General features: G+C 39.4%; 1 long non-coding RNA gene across 1 annotated transcript in view; it reads left to right on the forward strand.

The window, feature by feature from the left end:
* The window catches only part of LOC127021103 (uncharacterized), an 85445-nt gene that overhangs the window by 3185 nt on the left and 59536 nt on the right, over positions 1-22724 (forward strand). Inside the window, exon 2 of the long non-coding RNA XR_007767160.1 lies at positions 756-848. This is a non-coding gene — a long non-coding RNA (uncharacterized LOC127021103). The remainder of the gene's footprint in view (positions 1-755; positions 849-22724) is intronic.

Consider the following 22724-nt stretch of genomic DNA (forward strand, 5'->3'; position numbering starts at 1 on the left):
TATACCTATTGGGCTCAGACCTGTTGCAGTGTCCTCTGGATGAACCTTTCTCATCTCAGACCCTGCAATTTGATGTCTGCTCCAAGCATTGGTTAAAGACCAAGTTTCAGCAGTTCCTTTACTCTGTGTGAAATTTAGTGGATTTAAATCATCACCTTTCTGGTGAAACATGCCAGTTTGAGGCTTGGAGATCTTGTGGCTTTGTTTTAAATAATGTCTGGGGCTGGGCTTCAGCCTTTGGCTTTGAAACCTGTCAGTATGCTGCATAGACTTGTGAAGTAAATCAGTACAGTTTATGTTATCGTAAACCATTGCATGTGGGATTTTTCTGAAAGAACTAAGAGAATTACAGATATATAGAGTGTGTATATATAAGTACAAGCACAATGAGGTGAAGTCTCTCTAATTGCTTGAATTGGTACTAGCTTATTTAAATGGCTTTCATGTACACCTCAGCTAGTTTTTTATTTTAGTTTAGCTGTCAGTCCTTCCAATTCCAGAACCGGGAAGGGGATTTTGTCCTACTCCAGATCTCATGCTAATGTGTTTCTGATGAGTGTGCATCCTGTGCAATACCTTCAACTGTAATTAATGGATGTTCATGTAGCAATTCTTTTTGCTGTGAAACTGATCCCTACCAAACGGTCTTTAAATCTTACGTGAGGCTCCTTTTCCTCTTCAAACTGAAAGTCACCTTCATTCAGTGTGGAAACTGGACTAGGTACTCAGCCCTTTTTTCTTTTTTCTTTTTTTAGTGTTTCTGTTTTGAGAGGTCAGAATTGCCCCTCACTAGGATTGCTGTCAGCCAGCATGACAACCAGGGAGTTCTGCTGGAGAAATATTTTGAGGTATGTGAAATTACTATCAGAGATTCGCCACTGACCATGTCACTTTGTATGCAGCATATCCAGCAGAAATATTCATATGCTGAAATAATTGTGAACTTACAGGATGTTAGCCTGGGATAACTATAGCTTTACTGTGATACAATCTGGCTTGTAAATTTTTATCCTGTATACAAGCCCCCATATACATGCATAACACATAACTAAAACCATGTTATCACTACTACACAAGCTAGTGCTGTAAAAATGCAACCGAAGCTAAATTTAAATACATGTGGAAGTGCAAAGCACTCAGCTTCTGTAACAAAGGTAAAATTGGGCTCCTGTGATAAAGATATATGTCCTTAATTTAGCCTGAGAAGTCACCAAACGCATTGTGTTGATGGTATGACCTAAACTAATCTTCTGTCCAGATTTTCAAAGATGAAAAAAATTCAGAAAACTAATCTAGTGCAATGCTGATAGCGTATGATGGTTGAGAGGTTGTAACATTATTTTAAAATATTATAATGTAGCTGATGTGGGATTTTCTGTAATGCAACATCAGTTGTCTGTTATTTGCTTCAGACTATATTTACATGGGAGAATAAGACTAAAAAAAACTCAGCAGGTCTGTTAATACTCAAGGTACAGGTTATCATAAATGCTGGTAATGTTTTTCTATTCCTGTTTTTTTCCCTGTTATTACAGGGTTTTATGAAATGTATAAGATATGTGGCAACATGAAACATAATGTAACCTGGTATTTTCCTTGTTTGATGCTGCTCTTCATTTCTCTAAATCAAATGGGAGTGCTACCAGGTGCCCAGGCCCTTTAATATTCTGTTATACACAGTAGTCTACATAAACAGAGTAAACTCTAGAGCACACTATACCTATCATACACCACTAAGTGATTTTATTTGTAAAGCAAATTAAACATATCAAAACAAACAATTCTGGGTGAAGAGCACTGGAATGGAAGCATGGTATGTTGGTAAAGATGCTGTACTGAGTTTAAATTGGTTAAAATCTCAGTTCACTGGTTCTAAACCCATTCATTTTTCTTGGAGGGTTTTTGGGTCTGAAGCCTCTCCTGTGCTCAAGAGCTGCCTTTGGCTGGTGGCCGTATAGCTGAGGAAGGGATTTGTTACTGAGGAACAGTCTGAGAAACTACTGGCTGGAGGGGCTGAAACAATCCTGCTTTGAAGCAGGAAAAACCTTGAGGTGTTGACAGTATAGACAAGAGTTTGTTTTGTTTCCTCAAGTATAATTTTTGTTGCTTTGAGAACCTGGGCTACAACTCCCATTTTTAAAAGATTTTTAAAGGCTGTTTTTCATTTTTGTGTAAAGGACTCTTTTTTGGTATTGTCTACCTATAACTCTGGCCAAATATTTACATCTCCCCATGAGTGTGCTATATGGAGCAGTTGCAAAGAAAGTTGTTCCAGCTCTGGGAATCTTATGATACAGATATAAAATATAACAAGCCAGGTAAGTGTGGTGGTGGGAGAATGAAAGAATTAAATGGCAATAGCAGTGATAGAGTATCAGAGTAGAAATACAAGTGTCATTCTCAATCCCTGCCTATAGGATATCTTGGACAAGTTTCCAGTACTGAAATCTCTACTATCATCCAAAACTTGGCCACAATTGATTGCTGTAGTTTCCAGACTCATCGTGCAGGCATCATAAGAAACCAAACTACCAAATTATTTTAAAATAATAGTATAGCATTTGCAAAATTCCCAATTTTCCCAAATAGCATCTTGGGTGAACCACAAGAGATGCATCTTGCAGGACCACAGTCTCCTCCAGCAAACCTGGAGAAACCCCACTGACTTGAATCGAAAATTCAAAGGATCCAAAAACTTTGAATCTTTTTTCCCTTTTAAAATTTTGGACTGTTTTATTAAAATGGTAAAGAATTAGAAAAATATTTCTAGTTAATGTGTAGATTGAGAATATGTTAGGGAGATGGAAGACTGAAAACCAAGTCATAGCCCATTTTGCAGGCAGAGTATTTTGTACAGCTTGAGTATCTGCCACTAAAAAGTTGTCATTCAGCAATGGTTACCACAGTATCAACAACTGAAATACCACAGCTGGTATAGGAAATATAATAACTAGTTGTCACAGGAGATTCAGGGTAGGAAATGTGTGCTATCTCCAAGGATAGTCTTTTTAATGCCTGTTTTTATAGGCAAGGTTCATCTCTGCACTGTTACTAACTCCAGATGTTGCTTCCAGCAGGGCATAGCAAAGCAGAATCCAATGGGGAAAGTAGGCAAATGAATTATGATATAAAGCACTTTTGTTCAAACAGACTTTTTCTGGAACAAGATAGGCATATGATGGAGTCTCTGTTATTGCAGTCTTTAACTCAAGCTTGGATATCTTTAAAAAAGTTGTGTTCCTGTGTTTTTAGGCTTTAGTCATCCTAATTCAATATTCATAATGATCCTTCTGACCGTGGATGGTTACCCCATCCTTGTTGGGGTGGTTTTTGTTAGTGACTGTGTATCTTACAAGAGTGCCTTAATAAATCAGTAAGTAGGAGCTTGATCTAGTCATGTTTTTAATGACTACATGCTCAGTGAATTAAATCTCAATCCACCAGGACAGCTAAGTTATCTGAAAATGTTCCCCATCTTTGTGTCAAATTAACACGCTCCTTGTAATAAACGCCTACTTGTCTTTTCACAGATCAAATTAGTAGGATACTTATTCAAATATTACTCCAAACAGAAGAAAGTTCATTTAACTTCCTTTCTTTTGTCACCCAACTTTTGCTTCTAGTAACAAAAACCAACAACAAAAACCACAAACAAAACCCCCCACACCACTAGCTTGAGACTATCGAAATTTCAAACCTTGAAAACAGATGGAATAAGGATATGCTATACATACCACTATGACAGTGGAGTAGAAAGGTAGCGTTTTAAGAAAGCCTGCCCAAATTGAGAAGAAAAATTTTCTATTCTGTGCTGAATTTCAAGGATCCTTTTTCACTTGGATCTTTGTAGTTTTGTTTCCTTCTGAGAAGGCAGAAGTTCAATTGCTTGGTCGCCCAACTTTGTTCCAAGATGTTGGCAGTGTGAAAGACTTTAATATAAAATAACAAATGGACCACTGCAGCTAGGATTTAACCACCTACATTACACTGTACCAAAATCTAATACAAACCAATCGTCGTCTAATTTCTACAGCTGTAAAGATAAAGATTCGAAAGAGTGATTCCTGGATTGCACCAATGAGAGGTCAAAATCCCATTCTCAGGATTACTACAATAATTAGATCCAGATTCTTTTTCCTGTGGCTGAAAGGAGACTTCAGGCTATCTAACTTCACATTCTGTTGTAAAGCTTCTAACAAAATGTTTTACTCTAAAAGTGTGTTAGATGTTAAAATTCCCAACAATACTCACAAAATATGGCTCCTATGCTGAGCTTAATTGAATCTGGTTATTTATTATGCAACATAAAACATTTATTACATGGGATGTGTTCAAGAACGTCTCCATTTAACATATGTTTTCAGAAGTGCTTTACACAGTGCAAATTGAAAAGATAAATCTGAGGAGTGAAACCACCAAGGGTCAGGTAGTCCAGCCTGAGTCTTCAGAGCCAACCATGGACTAATCCCTCTTGAGATGCCTCAGATGCATACTGCTTACATTGGGCTGTCCTTTTTCTTTCTCCAAAATTGTCTGTGTCCCTTCTGCAGTTTTTGTTTATCTGGTTTTTACAGAGTTTGTCAAGTATAACCACCCAGATTTTGTTCAGTTGCACATGATTTTCCATTTCTTCCCTCTACTTTTTTTCTCAGTTGTCTGTTATGAAATGTTACGGTCAGTGCTGTCCTGGCATAGTCCAGCTGTGTAAAAGGCACTATCCGATCACTGTCCATTTATTTTGTTGACAGCATGTGAACGGCAGGAAAGCTTGTGTGTGGCATAGCGTTGGCTGAAACCAGGGTCTAGGAAGCACAGGAAAATGGTTTTACTGTTTCAGATTCTGCAAAGCTATTTACTGTTCTGTGCAATTTTGCAATTCCTGGCAAGTCACCATAAATGTATGGTCTCACTCTGTTATGAATCCAAGACCATAAGTATTAACATTTCTTTTTAAATACTTTTTCTGCTTTTCCTTTATCTTTCTTAACACTAGTTAGGATGAATTTTTGAGTGAAGGGGAAGGAGGTGGTAACTGTGTTTTGCTCTTTTGCAATAAGCTGTGCATATAAAATCATAGTAATTAGATCCTAGGGCTTCTTTTAAATCTGTCTGGCCTTTTATGCCATCTTGTGATGGGTAACAGAATTCGAACTTCTCTGAGGCATTGTCCTTTAAGGACATTGTAAACTCTTTCCAATGTATTTGCACTTAGATGTAAAACAGTGACTCTTCCATATTTATTTAGCAAATCCTTTCTTCTAAACACAAATAATTTGTCTTGTTAATTATATCTGATCTTATATAAATGCACACATGACCTGCTTATTTCAACAATGCTTGAAAGGAGACTGCCTGGATAGGGAGAAAATCATATGCAAGGTTTGTATTCTATCTCAGATTAATAGGCCAGTCGGTTCCTAGTGAAGTAAATAAGAATGCGAAGATGCACATCCTTGAGCAAAATGTGACACAGCAGATGATAGAATCCTTCCCAGACATTGGCACATCTTCTGATTAGATTAGCATAGTTAAATTTGAGGACTAAACCTTGCTGAAAGTTTTCCATTAAGTTTTTATTTATGCCTGTACTAAAACAGAGTCATTTGGGTCAAAAGATGTTTGTTATATTCCTATATAATTAAAAAAAAATCTTTGAATATTTGAGATGAATCCAGATGAAAATAAAGTCAAGTGATCTCTGTAACTGAAAGTGACCCATTTCTCTGACCTGAAGAATCTTTTAGCTGTAACAGCTGCTTCTGGTAAGTTTGATTGATAATGGCTGTTGAATCATGGTGAACTTGTACGTCTTAAACCAAAGACCAAAATGTTGGTGCCTGAAGTTTGATTCTCGTGTTTTCTGCTGTAATATTTAATGAAATGGCTGCTCAGTACAACTTCACTTGAGCTGCTGACCTTGTACAGTTGTCAGATGAACTTCAGATGGTGAAATCCATGTTTAATTTGTTTTATTTCCCAGCCACATGGCAACATTTCATTGACATGGTGATAGTGGTTGACTCACAGCTACCGTGGTTTTGAGCAGTGGGGTTCTGGCCTCTGCATACTATGATGAGCCTCTTCCAGTTGTTGCTTGAAAAATAATTGTGCATCAAGGCAAAAAGGTCAGTTTTGGCTCTGACCCAAGTGGGAGAGGCGTCCATGCTGTGCTACTAAGCAGATGTTTAGTCAACTTTGCCATGGGGTTCTTAATATCAGGAGAGTAACTTGCTGTAGAGAATATTCACACATTCAATTTATAGAAAATTTATAGGAAACTTAAACTGTATTCAGTAGTATACTTGTTCCCATAAAACTTACATTGGATCAAGCCAAAACTGAAATATACTGCTGTTTAAATAGGAATAAGTATCCCACACTAGGTTAATTTAATATTACATTCAGATGTTCTGGAATTGAGCAATGGAGCAGATGGGACAGTGATGACCAATTCCTAATAAAATAAAGACAGATGATACTTTTTAGCTTATTCTTAAGAGCCATCAGGAATGGCTATGGATAACAGGAAAAGCCCATTTTTACTCTGATTCTTCTAAGAGTTAGGATTATACTTGCTCATGTGTCAACTCCACCTCCCTGTAATAACGTCTCTGCTTACAGTACTCAAGTATCCACATTAATTTAACTTGCTGCTAATAAAAGTAATACTCCTTACTCTCTGATAGGGTTAGGGGAGCAGCATAGCTCTAGTCTACAGTAAAATTCTGTGGACTGTGCTTTTCGAGTAAGTAGAGGACGAACCTGTTTGGCAACAGGGCAAGGCATATATATATAAAGGCTGCATCAGCTATTAGGAAAGCTTGGTGAATACTCCACTATTTATTGATCAAACACATTTATACAAATAAGTTGTCATTTAAAATGGCTGTAATTGTTTTTCTTAAAGATGGAATTAGTCATACCCCAGGTGTCCCTTACCCTTGCTCTTCTCTGTTTTCTCTCTGTATAGCCTCTAGATGACCAAACATGCTCTTTATCCTTCTCAAATTTCCCAGACTGACTAAATATCCTGAGGCAGCCATATCTGCAGTCCTATCTAATCCTGGAATTGAGGGTGAGAATAACAGAACCAAATTAACAAAAAGCCATCATTAGGAAAGCCACTGGTGGTCAACAATGATTGAAATAGGCGCAGTTTTTAGGCATATGCTGGTGTTTCAGGATCACCATACCCATGACTAGTTCTCTTGCTGAAGGCTGGCTTTAAATTAAAAGCATGGAGACACTTTGTAATGCAAACCAGAATAAGATAGATGGTGGCAAAGCCAATTTAGTGAAGCTTAGAGCAAAGCAATGATTAACAGAAGACAAAACAGCACCCAGGTAAGTTGGATTTCAAGGAAAAAAAAGCCATATCTGGAAATAGGGGAAACAAAGCAGAAACTTTTCCATATAAAGTGACAATGGAGAATAAAGATCAGAAAGTAAAGATAAATCTGTTTTACTGTTCCTCTGGGGAAAGGATGAAAAGCAAGCAAAACGCTGTTGACATGAATAATGCCTTAAACACTGGAGCAACTGATAAATGTTCAAGTTCTGTGAACTTGAACAGAATGCAATTGTAAAGTATGTTTCTTTTCTAACCTAAACCCAAGATGTCGAAGAAAGAATAGATGTTCATAGTGCAGAGCATTGGTGTGGGGGTTTGGGAACTTTAAAGATGGTCTCAATAGAGACCAAACCATTTATGAAATGAGGTTCTTACTGATTCTTGGTAAAGAGCTGCAGCGAGGGAGCGACTGTGGCAGGTGCCGAAGCCCTCAGTGCGTTTCCACCGGGGAAGGCTGATGATCGGGTTGCTGGTTTTGCACTGTGCTTTTAGTTCATTAATGGACTAGTTTGCAGTGGACTGTAGGGCCAGGAGCAACCTTATCTGAACAATGCTGACAGACTGCAAAAATATAAGCAAATGTTATGCCATTTTGTGTCCACTGGCTGCTTGGTTAAAGACTGTCAGCAAAGAAATCTGTGAATCAAGAAATAGTGTTACTTGGATTGTATCTAGTTGACAGACTGAAGTACCACTGATTGCTGTGCAATCAGAAAAATCCTTGTGTTGCTAATATAATGACATTAAAGTAAAGGTTAAAATATCAGAGCATATTTCTGAAAGATTGACATTTCAAGGAGGTTAGTTTTAGGCATCTAATATAGACGTGTACATTATGGTTGACTTTTTCTATGCCAGAGGTGCCTCTGCTGTCTAGGTAGAGAACATGAGCTCTAACCAGACGCTTAAACACTTAAAATTAGGCAGTGCAAATATGCACTTGGGACATGGTTTTGTGTTTGAATGTCTGTGCAGCAGAATGAGGTGACCATCTATGATTTTACTTGAGTTGTTTTTTAAATCAAAAATTCATTTGTGCTGAGTATAGACCAGCTGAAGCTGAAAAGAGCAGAGACACACTCAGGCACTGGATGGCCTGGGAAGGTTTCCAGCCACACCATAAGACTTGTCTGCAATGCATGGTTACCTTGAACTATAACTTCAGTTTTGCCATTAGTCCACCTCCCATCCATCTATTGTATCTGTATGAAAATTGTTCAATGAAAGGATGGAGTAACTTCCATGAACCAACAGGGAGAAACAGAGGAGGAGAGCTGCAAGAGGTGGTGGAAAGTAAATCCTTATGCTGGAAGGGTTGCTACTTTGGAGGTATCTCTCTTAACAGCCCTCTTAAAAGACAGTCTGTTAGCCATGGAGACACAATATTGCCTTGTGTTATCACCCTGCAGAGAGTCAACAGGATTGTATTTCAGTCTTTGTTTTGAAGGATATCTGTGTATTCCGCTTGAAACAATTCCTAATTTGAAAGAAATGAAGGTTATGTAGTTCTTCCTAATCCAAATTCTCTTTAAAGAAATAGCTTCCCTGTTACTTTTTGCTTCTGTCCTCATAACTAAATGAAAGAAGTTAAGTCATTAGTACACTCTGCTGGTCTTCAATATTCTTTGTACAAAGTTATGGGGAAAGTAATCAATAAACATTTTTGTTTCTTTTAGTCTCTTGGTTGTAGTGTGATTGCAGTGGAACTGAGAGCAGAGATCCATCTTTAATGCTGCTTTTTTCCCAATAGAGCTTATGAGCCAATACACATTGTTTACTCAAGGGGCCATATGCAGCTAATCTTTATGGAAATAAAGGATGAAAATATTCATATCTAGAAACATTTACCTAACTTGTTTTTTCCCCGTCTAAGTAGGGCAGGTAAACACATCCCTGATATAGAGTAAATCACTTGTTTGAAGGATTTTATTATTTTCACTATTCTTTTCTGCATGTCTTGAACTAAGAAAAATAAATCCATAAAAAGAATACATTAACCTAATATAGGTGCACTGAATATCTACTGCTACTTTCTGCACAGTATAATTCTCATCTGATTTACTTCAAAACATTGTGATCCCAGCTGTAGAATAGCAACAAATGCAAACTAAAAATACTTAGAATTACTGAGTAAAAAAGCTGTCTCTTTTTAATAGCATAAAATCGACTGGGACCAGATGGAATAGCACAATCTCCATCCACACCCTTCAGCAGGAGAGCAACTGATGGTTTTTAAATTCACCTTTTCAAAAGTGCGATCCCTTAAAAGCCAGATAAAGGCCAGAGCTATAGGTAAGATTCAGGAGTTCAGGCAGGCAGGGACCAGAAAGCTCAGACAGTCACCAAATAGAGCAGTAAGCAATGTGTGACTTCGGGATGTGGAATACTGTACGGTTCCTCTCACCACCAGCACCATCCCAAATGGAAAAGGTGAATATATTTTTGTAGTACTGGGGGACTTCCTGCATGTGAGCTGAAAAACAAGTGCTATTTCTGGAAGGAATGACCAAATATTTACTGAGCCAATAAGAAGTGACACTTTTTCAGTCTTGGTGTCAATAAATAGTGAGGATGTTCTGAAGGAAGTATTTGTTCAAAAAAGTTTCGACTGAATGATCAGAAATGTGATTTACTTGAATTCAAAAGGAAAAATAAGTAAAGGGAAGTCTCTCTAAATAAAGTACTAGATTTCCAAATGATGGGCACTGATAAATTAATGAAACCAATGAAGCCTGCTGGACGGAAGAGCTGTTGGAGCTGAAAGTGGAGGAGGCAGGGAATTTGTCACAAAATCTGGCTGGAACTTGTGTCCCAAAACCATATGAGGATAGGCTGCAGCTCTCCCTGGAGCTATGAGCCTTGCCTTATGGGCTTCCCTGCTTATTTACTTTTGCTGCTCCCTTCACTTTAAGGTAATGTGCTTTTTGTAGGTAAGGCAAAAACTTTTAAAAAGCCTTATTAGAGCAAGCCAAATGCCTGTGAGGAAAACGTGGAATCAAACAGAAAAAACAACGCCCCCAAACAAATGGCTGAAAAGACAACTGTGTCTTAGAGGTAAAGTTATAAATAAGCCAGGAACAGGTGAGCTTCACCCTGCTCACGGAGGACTGCTAGACAAGCCCTTCTTTGCCCAGCTGACTGCTGCTCCACCAGCATTTTTAGACAGCACAGCTGCCCAGTGGGATGGCTTTCCTTCCCTCCTGCTGCTCTCCTTATGTGCCTGGCTGCATGCTCCTGTCACCTCTCCCAGGCCAGCACTAGCATTCATTGATCTGGTCAGCCCAGCAGTAATAGTAAAAGATTAGCCTGCAGCTGAATTCCTTCTCTGCCATTGCTCACCCTGCAGCCATCAAATGCTAATGCCCGTGGGGGTGAAGCGAGGAAACCTGGGCCCAGAGTGAAGGGGTGTCTCTTCCAAAGGCGGCATGTGCTGGTGGAAAGCGTTCACAGACCCATCCCTTAAGGTGAGCAGAGTAGTTCAACTGCTCTGTAGGCGTGTGCTCCAAAAGGGTGGTGAGAAAATAACCTCTCTGCCAAGCTAACTGGGGAGGTAGCAAGTATGAGAAGATGTGCAGCTCCATTTGTTCTAGCCTGACGCAATTACTCTGCATCTGATCCAGCCTCTTCAGAGAGTGAAGTTATTCACTTGCAAATGACTGTACGAACAGAAAATAACGAAAGGAACAAAATTGGGTTTAGCTGAGTAATGAGAAGGGTGGAGAGAATCCTGCCTGTAGCATCATGGAAGACAGTCTTGCTTTTTTTTGCCTTTATCAGATGGATGACTATGAAATGCATACTAATCTATCAGAAGGGTAGGAAATAGGTAAATGGTTTTAAGACCTCATTTGGTTAATGAATTAAAATGCAGAAGAAAAAGAATTCATGTAGATATACCCACTTGGTCATTTATCATTGCAAGCACTCCTAACAACCATGCCAAATTCTGGTTTCAGGTTATTCACTAATAGCCATAGGCAAATGAAATTAGCATACTGGTGAATAAATTAATCCTGGTCCAGGAGGAAAATCTGTATCCATATGAAGTGCTGAAGTACAGTGCAAAAGTGTTGCTTTGGGTGTTTTCCCACAGGGTGTGGATAATAGACCAGAGAGAAACTGGCTGTGTAGAATGAGGACATGTCCAGGTGACACCTGTAGGCTGAGAAATGGGAACCGGGCAGGAGAGTATTGGGTTGGAAAGGACAAGGAAGATGCTCAACAGCATTCCTTTTAAAGTGCTCAGCAACTGTTTGGATCTAACACATAGAAAAGTACATTATCGTACCAAAAAAAAAACCCCTCAAAAACCTAATAACAAAAAGATAATTTCACCTTAGAGTGAAGAAACTAGGGAAATAAGGAGAGAATTCCATAAGCTGCCTGTTTCTTCACGTCTCTCCTGTTGGTAGTGTTTGAGACCTGTAGATAAAAAGTCACTCGCAATGTTTGGGGGGTGTGTGTGGGCAAGGAAGACTCTCATTAATGCTGGTTTTTTACTTGGATTTCTGAGAAGCAGTCCTAAAAAGAGTATGCTGTGTAGTATCACTATAGTTTCCCATTATAATGCCTAAATTGTAGTGAGGATAAAAAAGATGATGACATGCCTCCCTGAAAGGTCTGATGTAACACTGTGCCTAATGGGTAAAAGATGAGGAAGAGGGAAAAGAAGGGAAGGAGAGGGATAAAGCGAAGAGATGATGCAGTTAGCTCTTGCAAGTACCTCTTGAAGACAGTACTATTCAGAAATTATTCTCCTGTTATGAATATTTGTTGACTTAAGTATTTTTTAAAAAGAGATGACCATATCCTTTCTGTTGGGAAACTTGTTAGATGTTTGCTAACAAGTGAGGTAAAACAAGGTAACATGTTTGACAGCTGTAATTCTTCAAATAGTCACAGTGGTGTTACTCTCTGCCCACGCATGGTATTCCCTTGACTTCAAAGGCAATTCCTGTTACTCATTGGCACTGGTCCCTGCTGGCATGTTTGCTGCAGGGTGAAAGACTAAAATAAAGGAATAGATGTAAGGGATAGGTATCCTCCTTTTACTAGATACTAGTCCAAGAGGATGGATAAAGCCTCTCTGATGGGCTTCCTGTTTCTTCCTTAATTGCCAGAACTATGCATTTGGTTGTTAATGTTGGTTTGGGGTTTTTTGTTTTGTTTTTTTTTTTTTTCCAGTACTTAGAAAACAGAGAAGAGGAGTGCCAGTCAAAGATTGCTAGACTGGATGACTATGGTACGGTCTTATACATAACAGAATTTTTTGTCTAGTGTCTGACTTCTATTTGAGCTACCAGATATCCAGAAAGATACTGCTACAATCACTTAATGTACCATGAAAAATTGCTTTGCTGTTACATTGAAGAGCTGGGTACAAAAAGGGACTGGTGTAGTACTCGTGGTGTGGGGGGAAACTGTCTGCATTGTATGGGGCCCTGAGAAAATTTGTTCTAGTGTGTTTATATGAGGACTGAGACTATAGGACACTGGAGTTTTCTTTATCTTTGCCCCACAGTGTGTTTTTACTCGCCTTCCCCCCCCCCCCCCCCTTAAAATCACTTCTAATTGGGGATATCTTGAATTTTCATTTTGCTGGGCATGCGGTGACAGCTCTGCTGCAAAAACAAACATTCCCTGTGCAGCGTAGTCCATCACTGTAAGCCACTCAGCACTGTTGTTGCAGTGATATAAATGGATCTCCATGCAATGAGATAGTGATTAATAGCAGGTAGAGCACAGTGCGCAAAGATGTGGTACTGTATTCTTCACCCCCCAGCAGTTGTCATTTAATGCACTCTATCAGGAGCAGTTTTATATAATAGACACAGGAAGATCCATAAAAGTAACATCTGAGACTGCAGTAGGGCAAGTATTGATTTACTTGTTACAATAAAATTTTTGTCATTACTATGCAATTGCTCTATCTCTGGAAGAATTGATATATGTTGTTGGAAGCTACAACCCACTATGCAAAACTTTTCTTTTCTTTTTTTTTTTTTGTCTTCCATAATTTCCTGTAACTCTTCTAAAGAATCATTATTCCTTATTACATAGGCCTGGCATGCCACCTATTTAGATAAATGCCTGAACAAGTGTGCAGTAAATATTCACAGCAGCTCATGTTTCAACCATATATGCCACTAATTAGATAATTTAGTGGCTCAAATAAACAAACACAAAAATAGAAGCAGACCTGAGAAAACAGTGGAGTAAAATGTACTGTCACTGTCATTCTGTGGACCGAGATACCAACTTTTAGTCTGTATTAAGTGGCTCTAATATACTGTAGGTGTGAAAAATAAAGAAGGAAAAACAATGAGAGCAGAAAGAAAACCCTAGCTTACGCTCAATTACCCAGGTAGAATAACAAATGATCAGGGAATAGTCAAAATATTGACTGCCTCGCATCGCATTTATTTATCCATATGTTTTTGCACCTTTCTTGCCAAAAGCTCAGGGAACATGCCGAGCTGAGCATACCCAGGATTTCAATATCTAGAGTCCTTTGTTTACAGATCTCAAAGCGCTTGTCAAAGGGTAGAAGCATCATTGTCTCATTTGACAGAGTTAAAATAGCATGTGGCTCACCCAAGGTCATGGCAGACAGCTCCCGTGCAAATAAGCTGCTGGGGTTTTCTGCCCATGTTTGCCTTTTAAGGTAGATAATGCAGCGCCTAAAAGTGCTGGCAGGAGTCACGGCCTCACTGTGCTGGGGACTCCCACATGCTAACTCAGATGATGTGGAATTGATGCAGCAAACACAGCAAATGCTTTTTCCATATCAGAGATCTTTTTTTTCAGAATTTTGACCTGTTGACAGGTTTACAGTTTTCCTTAGATTTCCTTACAACTTCATTTATCAGCCCTGTGGAATCTTGAAGTTAGATTCTCCTTAGATTAAACCCATAGATCCTGAAACTGTTAAGCAATTGAATTAAGCAGGATGGAGACAATAGATGGAAGTTTTCTTTGGAATATCGGCGTGAACCATTGCAATCAACAGTGATAGTACCTGTGTGAAGGCACCTTAGATCCTCAGGTTGGCACAGTTCAGTCTTGTTCACCGTGTCTGATATGGCAGATGTATTATTAGTCATATACTGGCTGTCATTTTCATTGCTATTCCTGATCCTAGTAAGGTCCATTTTTGCTCTTGCAAATTTTTGGAAGCGAGTGTTGGGTGGGAAGGTATGGTAGGTTTTCCAAACTGGTTTATTTTTAATTTCCCTTACCTCAGTAATTGGCAGCGAGCATCCTAATTGGCTGTTTTCTTCTTGATTGTAGTTTTTGATAAAAACAGCTAGCGATTCCGTTGGTCCTAGCAAGCTCTCTGGCTAGACTCTGGATTTTCTTGTTTTCTTTCCTCAAAACTTACCCAGCGCTTTAAAAAGAGTATATGACGCTTTTTCCTAAGACTTTGCTTCAAAAGTTAGGTGTGTAGCTGGCATCTGTGTGTCAGTGGCTGCAGCATCCAGTGACACAGAGATAGTCACCCATTTAACAGTGATGCAGTTCACTCCTTTTTATCAGTTAGGACAAAAATTGTGTTTAAAACCTTCTCTAACATATTTTGCAAGGCTCCAAGCTCCCCTTTCAGGTAACCTCGTTATTCAGTGCAGAGGGTTCAGATACTGAGGTCTCAGTCTGATACTCACTGAAAGTTTTGATGGTAAAAGCAGTATTCACGTTGCTCAGTTTAAGCACTGGGATTTAGGACGCTTGCTCTGGGGTCGGCAGAGACGGGGATGAGCTTGCTTGGGGGTGGCTGAGAGCATGGGAGTTAGATGGGAAGAAGCCCAGGTGGAGGGTGGCTCTAATATAGCGAGGGACTGCTTTGGCTGGTATGAGATGAAGAAGCGGTGGTGGTGCTGTGTGAGCAGATCTTGCCGTGTGCTGTTCTGTGCTAAGTCAGAGAAGCTGCTCTTGGAAGGTCTTGCATTGAGCTAGTAAAAATGGGGTGCTTTAAGGACAGTGTTCCAGGCTTGACTCTGTCTTTTATCATCTTAAGTGTTTTAAGGTGGTTTCAACATTGATTTTCATGTCTGAGTTTTTCCATGCTGGATTTTCATTATTGCTCAGATAACACAAACTACAAATATTTGTGGTTACCAATCAGCTGATGGAAATATGAGGATTGCGTGACTTGGTAGTCGGTTCCATCTGAGGATATTCAGTATCAGCTAAGGTTAGTATCCAACAACAGCCAAATGAACACTCAAGAGAGGTCAATAAACTGCAAATAAGATCTCTTCCTGATTATTCTTTTTCCAGCATCAAGCCGTTTGAAATGAACTTTTCTTCACATTTTACAGAGGCTTGCTAGCACTTTGTCATTTGTAAACTGATCAAAACTGAATCATTTACCAGTTTATAATGTTCATGCCTGCACTGCTTGATATAAACCCACAAAAACATGTAATAAATAAATAAAAGATACCATTTTGGCTTTAATTCTCAGCATCCAAGGAATATACTGCTTGTCAGTAGTGAGATAATTTCCAGCTATTCAGAGCTAAGCAGAAATATCATACCACATCACTAAACATCCGTGGTTTATATAAAAATATAGATTTCCTTTAAGTGCTTTACTTAAGTCTTTGGTAAGTCGTATTTACGTTATTATTGTTTATGTTCCGAGAAGTCAGTAGAAGGACAGCATTGTTGCAGTTTATGCGGTTTCATGATTCACACTTGATGAGGTCGCTTTCAAATGAGGGAAAAGGAACCACTGACAAGTTTATAGCCGTGCTGTACCGTAGGACACATGGCAAGAACACAATAGCGCAGGCAGGTCGCTGTGGTTTCGGAATCGGTATTTTATTTTGACAAACATGTTTTTGTTTTGATCTGCTAAAATCAGCCCACCCAGAAAGGCATCGTTTTTACCTGAGGCTTGACTTTGCCATGGCTTGAATATATTAATCTGGTTAAATATCACCACCTCACAGCTAATAACGCTTGGGATTTGCAAGGTTCAGCGTTTTGCAGAGACTTCAGTCGAATCCTCAATAGAGTGCAACCAATCCTAAATTAAAGTGCAAGCAGAGGAAAAGGGGACCGTAAAAAGTAATGATGGTGAATGGTGCAAGAGGCAAGTGTCTGGTTCTTATGATGATGTAACTGGGCAGATCCGGATTACCAAGGTTTTGACTCTGACCTTCCTGATGCAGATTTTTTCCCTGCCATGTCAGGAGTTTGTTTATTTCTTGCATTGTCACATTCTGTTTGCTTTGTCCAAATTTCAAGAAAGTACTTGGGAATTTCAAGGGAAACAAACAAAAGTGATGCAGAGGACATAGTCAGAACAGACAGATGACACTGGCACAGCAACAATCCTTCTGTGCAACAACTTTTTTTGGATCAAAGTTGCTTCTGCCAATTGGAACTACTTCTTTTATTTATGCTACCTATCTGTTAACGATAACTTTAGGGAAAAGGACTTTTACCCTGTTTAAGGCACCAGTTTGGATATCTGGGTGCTATTTTGGGGTTTGTGTTGACCTGTGTGTCAATGTTAAGATAAGCTGTGTCTTTCTGTTTCTCCATCTGCCCAAGGTCGATAGGAACCAACTGTGCTGGTAGGTGAAGGATGTAGCAGTAGATGATGGTTGTTTCATGGAGGTGGCTGCAGTGAATCTCTTGTGGTGAATCTTTCATTTATCTATCGATTGTTAAGCATGATCTGCTGAAGTTTCTCACCCTTTTTTGATGTCTTGATTGTGCAGTGCTGGACTAAAGAGGAAACTTGTAGCATGTCCGCTGTACTGCTCTACAAAATATTTGCTCCTCTGTATATTTCAAAAACTCACTCATTAGGTTTTTAAGCCTTTGCAGGGATCTCTGGAGCTCAAGTCTTATGCTGGAAAACTTCATTCAGAGTACACTGTAAATTCCTATTTGGATATAAGTGCTGTTTTGTATGTCTCTAGGGAGGATGTGGATAGTTTCTTAAAACTTCTTTCTGAAAATGTATATAGGTATATTTGTGACATTTTACAAGGCTGATAAGTCAAAGCAAAGATGCCAGGAAATTAATTTTAATCAGATGAAATACAAAGTGCTCTGAAGGTTGTTTCTACCAGCTTTACTGAGTTTTGGATCAAACTATGTTAGAAATTTTAAGCAGTTCAGAGTAGAGCATATAAAACTGCTGGTAGATGGAGCTGGGACTCGTTTCTGAACCAGTAAACTATCAGGGAAGTCCATTGCAGGAAGAACATCCCTTGATCCCTGTTTCCATGAACAAGAAAGGAAAAGACAAGAAATTAGTATCAGGATAACTTAAGAAAAGCAGGGCTAGATCATGCAGTGCTCCACCCCTCAGTCTGTCCAGCTTTAGGCTTTTAGGTAACATGCACCAACAGGAAAGGCAGAGTGGTTATTAAATGCTAGCCAGAGGTTAGACTTAGTGAGCTGTGGGAAGGGAAAGAAGAGCATTTGCTTGTCTGGCTTTTGTTGTAACATTTGAGAGAGGCAGGCAGGGTCATTCAGCCCTCCGTTGCTAGACCAAAAACTGAAGGGATGTGAAAGCAAGCCAGTTCTTGAAAACATCTTCCTTTTGGCTCTTTCCAACAAGATTCTTCAATGTGTTTATTATTGTTTGGATACTTAGGGATCACTGAGTAGGGAGTTTTTTCTTAAATTGAGTTTGCAGGGCTAGGACTTTGCTCTTCGAAGCTGGTGTCAGAAGCACTGTGCAGAGCTGAAGTGAACCATGATCATTTCAATATCTTTCAACTTTCCCATTTGATATCTCCCTCTCGTCTTTGAGGTTTTTTCCTGCGCTCCATATAGAGAAAAAACTTAAATACATATTTTTCTAAGAGATTGCTGTCTAAATTTTCCTTAAGTTAAACCATGTGTTTTGTTGGAAACTTTAGATGTTTATCTGTTTCTGAGTTTTTTTCTTTCCCTTTTATACTTTTACCCTCTCCTTAGGGAGCAACAAAGCAAAACACCAATGTCTCATCCAGACAATGTTAGAAGGACAAGAGATAAAGCAGGGTTATATTTGCTCTCAGAAAAGTTTGACTCCTGCTTGCAAAGCTGTCTGTCTGTGTGGATGAAGAGCAGTGAATGCAGAGCCATGCACGTCAGCTCCATGGGGACCACCGCAGTGAAGCTCTTTCTTGCTCCTCTAGGGAAAGTGGACAAACTCTATGTAGACTGTAGCAGAATTACTTGCCATCTGTAAAAGGATTAGAGCTCTTAAAATCTCCTTTAGCAAATGCTTGCCTTTCTACCACTGGAAATAAAGGGCCCTATTCATGTTCTTGGTGGCTGTGAATTTGGCATCTTCCAAGAGCACTATACAATTTCTATTTTTAATAACTGGTATGCAACAGACCAAGAATAGAGCAACAGATGATATTTTCAGATTGATTTTCTCATTTCCAGGCACAAAATTTCTGGGAGTTGTCATGAGCATCATCTGCATTAGCTGTTCAGGGACAGTGCTTCCTCAGGAGGAAGGTGCCAGGTCTGTGCGAGTGGAGAGTACCTACCCCTCCTCCCCCCTCCGAAGGGTATTTATGATTCAGAAATGAAATCCACTCTGTCTTACTAGCGTGTGTAGTAGGAAGTCAGCAATCGTAAACCAGCCCTATCTTGGGCTGTTCCCTGTCGTCTGAAGTTCGTTATGCTCTAAAAGCAACGCTGCAGTTCTATCCATTTTTTTAGCCTAAGACTCATCCAGGAATCCTAAACCATGGTACTTGATAAATGTAAAAAACGTCTGCATAATTGAGTGACTGTTTCATCTTTCTTGTGTTTCAAGATTAAACAACCCTCCTTCCCCACCAACGCAAACACCATATAACAATTTTCTTAAAAGCCAAGAATTCCAGGAAAACTCAGTTTTTCGGCTGTGTATCCACCCAGCCAGTAAGCTCTGTCTGTGCAGCTTTTATAAGCAGGTACACATGGATTTCCAGAACAAAACAACCATAAACCGCAGAGACACTGTGATGACACCACAAAACAAGACCTAAATTTAGACCCTGGGTAAATGGATGACACTCAGCTCAGTGGCATGGTTTGCATTGGGTTGGAATATTAAAAGTTAACATATGAGAAACATGTAGCTCACTAGTGGTGTAGCTTTGGGGATTATTAGGGAGGATATTAATTTAAGTAGCTCAGGACTTAATCCAGGGAGGTAATTTAAAAGGAGTTGGGAGCAGAGCGAGCAGGAACCTAACACTGCTGGAGAAAATGAAGAAACAGCTGGAGAACAGGGCCAGCCTCACATTTATTGTGCACGGCAGCGAGCAGCATCAGGAATAAGTCAGGCAATAGTCTCCTATTCAGCCTGTGGGATGTATTTCCTACTCCCGAAACCTGTGTTGTGATTGTCACCAAAATGATCGTTCTTGTACAACAGATAATCTCATGGTTTGGGTGGCAGAAACTTTTACTCTGCTTTGGAAGATAGAAATAGCAGAGTGAAACCAAACTTCACTGCAAAAAAGAAAGGGTTTTGGGGGAGCGGGGATAAATTAGTCTCACTTCACTGAAGCAAGTCATGCTACAGAGCTTTACACTATCTGAGGAATGGGCTTGTGCAGGGATAAAATGATGGGAGTATTATCATTCTGCCTTAAACTCCTGTAAAAGGAAGATTTTGTTTGTAGGAAATTTATGGTGACATATAGGAGTGTTTGTGTGAACAGCAGAAGGAAAAAATGTGTTCTGTAATATCCTGACCTTGTGTGCTTCCTAAACTTAGCTTAATTTTCCTGTGACTGAATTTTAATTTGAGTCTATTCCCCCTCCAAATATCTGTTTTATTCTTCTTCACTTCTGCTTGTTACTGTGTTAACAGTGTTGTGGTGCATTGCAAGAAATGCCTTTTTAAGTAGTCTGTCTGCGAAGGACCATGTCCAAAAGAACAGTGCCAGTGATACGCAGAGCATAAAAATGCTGTGGAGGTTGATGTACATATATAAAGAGAGGAAAAGGGAAGTGGAGCAAAAAGTTTTGAACTGCGGTCAGTTACGAGAACTGACTCTGTAATGCTTTTTGAAGCTCTTTGCATCTGTATCTTCTTTGATTTGCTGTAATGAGTAATGTACTTGTAACAGATTATTTCATCTCCCAGGGGACAGCCTGACCCTTATCACATCTCCTTGTTGTAGGCGTAAGTAGCCATGGGGGAGGCAAATTGTGTTTCGCCCTTCCCCAAAGGGAGTGTGCAGGGATGGAGTCCGGCAGACTGCAAAAAGTCCTGCAAAATTAATTTACCGGCTCTCTACGTGGCTGTTGAGGATTTCATCTCTGCTAGATGGCTGTAGATGCTGCACCTTGCATGTAGCCTGGGCTGGGAAGAGCGGCATGGCTGGAGGCTGAGCTCCGTCCGTGCAGGGTGAAGCAGGGCATTGTTACCTATAGTGCTTTTAATGTACTGGATTAAAGTCGACCCATAGGTACTTTGTTGAAATATGTACATGTTTATTACTAAATCCTTATGTCTATTTTGCACCTCTTTTCCCCTTGATTTAAATGTCCTGATGAATATTTATTATGTCCAATTAAACTTCAGTAGCATCTTTGGTTGTCTGAAATAAAATCTTTATTATTTACATATCCTTATTTACATATGCAGCTTTATTATTAAAGCACACATGCAACTTTTAAAGTAAAGACAAAATCTTTGACTAGAAGGGTGCTTAAATGCAAGTGTTTACACTGCTAATATCTGCCAGAGAAAGTATAGAACGGAAACTTATGTCTATAAACTGGCATGTTCAGGAAAAGACTTATTCCTAATGTCCTATTGCTATTCTCTTTCCCTCATGATGAATTTAAAATATAGAAGGTTGGCACGTGGAAAAAAAATGTGAATTTCTGCGTCTGATCTAGATCTACGCAGTGAATATCTAAGAAGCATGCAATTCATCAGGAGTTCTCAGACTAAAGTTCCTATAGCACATGGCTTGTAGGGAACAGTGATTTACAATTCCCTGTGAAAGCTTTTCTGGGCTGAAAAGCTAATAGATGATGTTGCTATTTAAGTGCTAAGAGAATGTTTTCAGCCCTCAAAGGTTAGGATCAAATAAAAAGTTGTGTTCTATGGAACACACAAGAGAGAGGTTATATCCTGAACTGATGTGTCCCTGTTATTTATCTGTTTGAATTCATTGAAAAAATAAATGTTTTCACCAGGGAAATATTTTATTTCAGTATGAAGAGTCACTAAGCATATACGTCTGCCTTGGAACAAAATTAGCTGTGATATTAAACTCATGTTCAAAGGTATATTGGCAAACATTCATGTGGAGTCCAAAAACATTCGTTACTCTTCTTTGATTCTACAAAGCTGACATAGGTTTTGCGTATTAATACGCACACAGCTACCTGGTGAATGAGATGGATTTAAGGCCTTAGAGATGTTGACAATTCCTTGAGGACTTTTGGAGCCTGTCTTGATATGGGGGTCTAAAGTACAATTTATAAATTCTGGTTGAGGTTATGAAGTTGCCGTTATGAAAAGTGGTAGCATCTTGGATTGCTGCAGATAGTGAATCCATCATTTTCTCACAAAGTCTGTCACATACTCTGGTATAATGACTGTGGAGAGTCACTCATCTTAATGCCTGGGTTCTGAACGACGAGTCAGGAGAACAGATTTTCTCCCATAACTTCAGGAGAGGGAGATAAGATGGTAGTTTCTTGGACAGAAGCAAGGGGATGAAACATTTGTTGAAAAAAGTCATGGAGGAACAAGAAACACAGACATAGCTCTGAGGAAGGAAAAGATGATTTCTTAAGAGAAAAACCCAACCTAATGGCAGGACCTAGAGTAGGCCAGGGAAAGTTGGCAATTTGGGCTGAAAAACTATTTCTGAAAAGAAGCCATGAGACAGCAGAAAAAAATCCTTATCAGCTAATGAGCTCAGATTCCTGTCCAAGGGATTCTCCAAAGTGCTGAGGAACCTGAGAGAGGGAAATAAATATAAGCATCGTTATTTTTGTTTATGTATCTTTTGACTTCGTAAGTGACAGGGATATTTTGTAGTTGGACACACATGCAGACATGTAAAGGATCCTTGTGTTTAGAGTCTGCAACTTTCTAATGTTAAAATCCTCTGGCTGGAGAGGATCCCCCTGATTAATGACCACCCGCAGATGACACTTTGCTTTCTCTCCCAGCAGTGAGTTTATGTTCTTTTTTCACTATTAGTGTAAAGATGACCACTTTTTGCCAATGTATCTAGTTTTCTGTCAAGATTGAGGAGCAATTAACCAGACGACAGAGAGCAATGGAGCATGGTTTGGGTTCGCTTTGCTGAGAGCCCCTCGGTGCAAATTCTTTTTGACAATTGCAAGTCTGGTCTGAACCGTGCCTTTTGCGTCTGAAATAGAAGAG

This window comes from Gymnogyps californianus, chromosome 12 (genome assembly GCF_018139145.2).
Source record: "Gymnogyps californianus isolate 813 chromosome 12, ASM1813914v2, whole genome shotgun sequence".
In the NCBI taxonomy this organism is placed as follows: domain Eukaryota; kingdom Metazoa; phylum Chordata; class Aves; order Accipitriformes; family Cathartidae; genus Gymnogyps; species Gymnogyps californianus.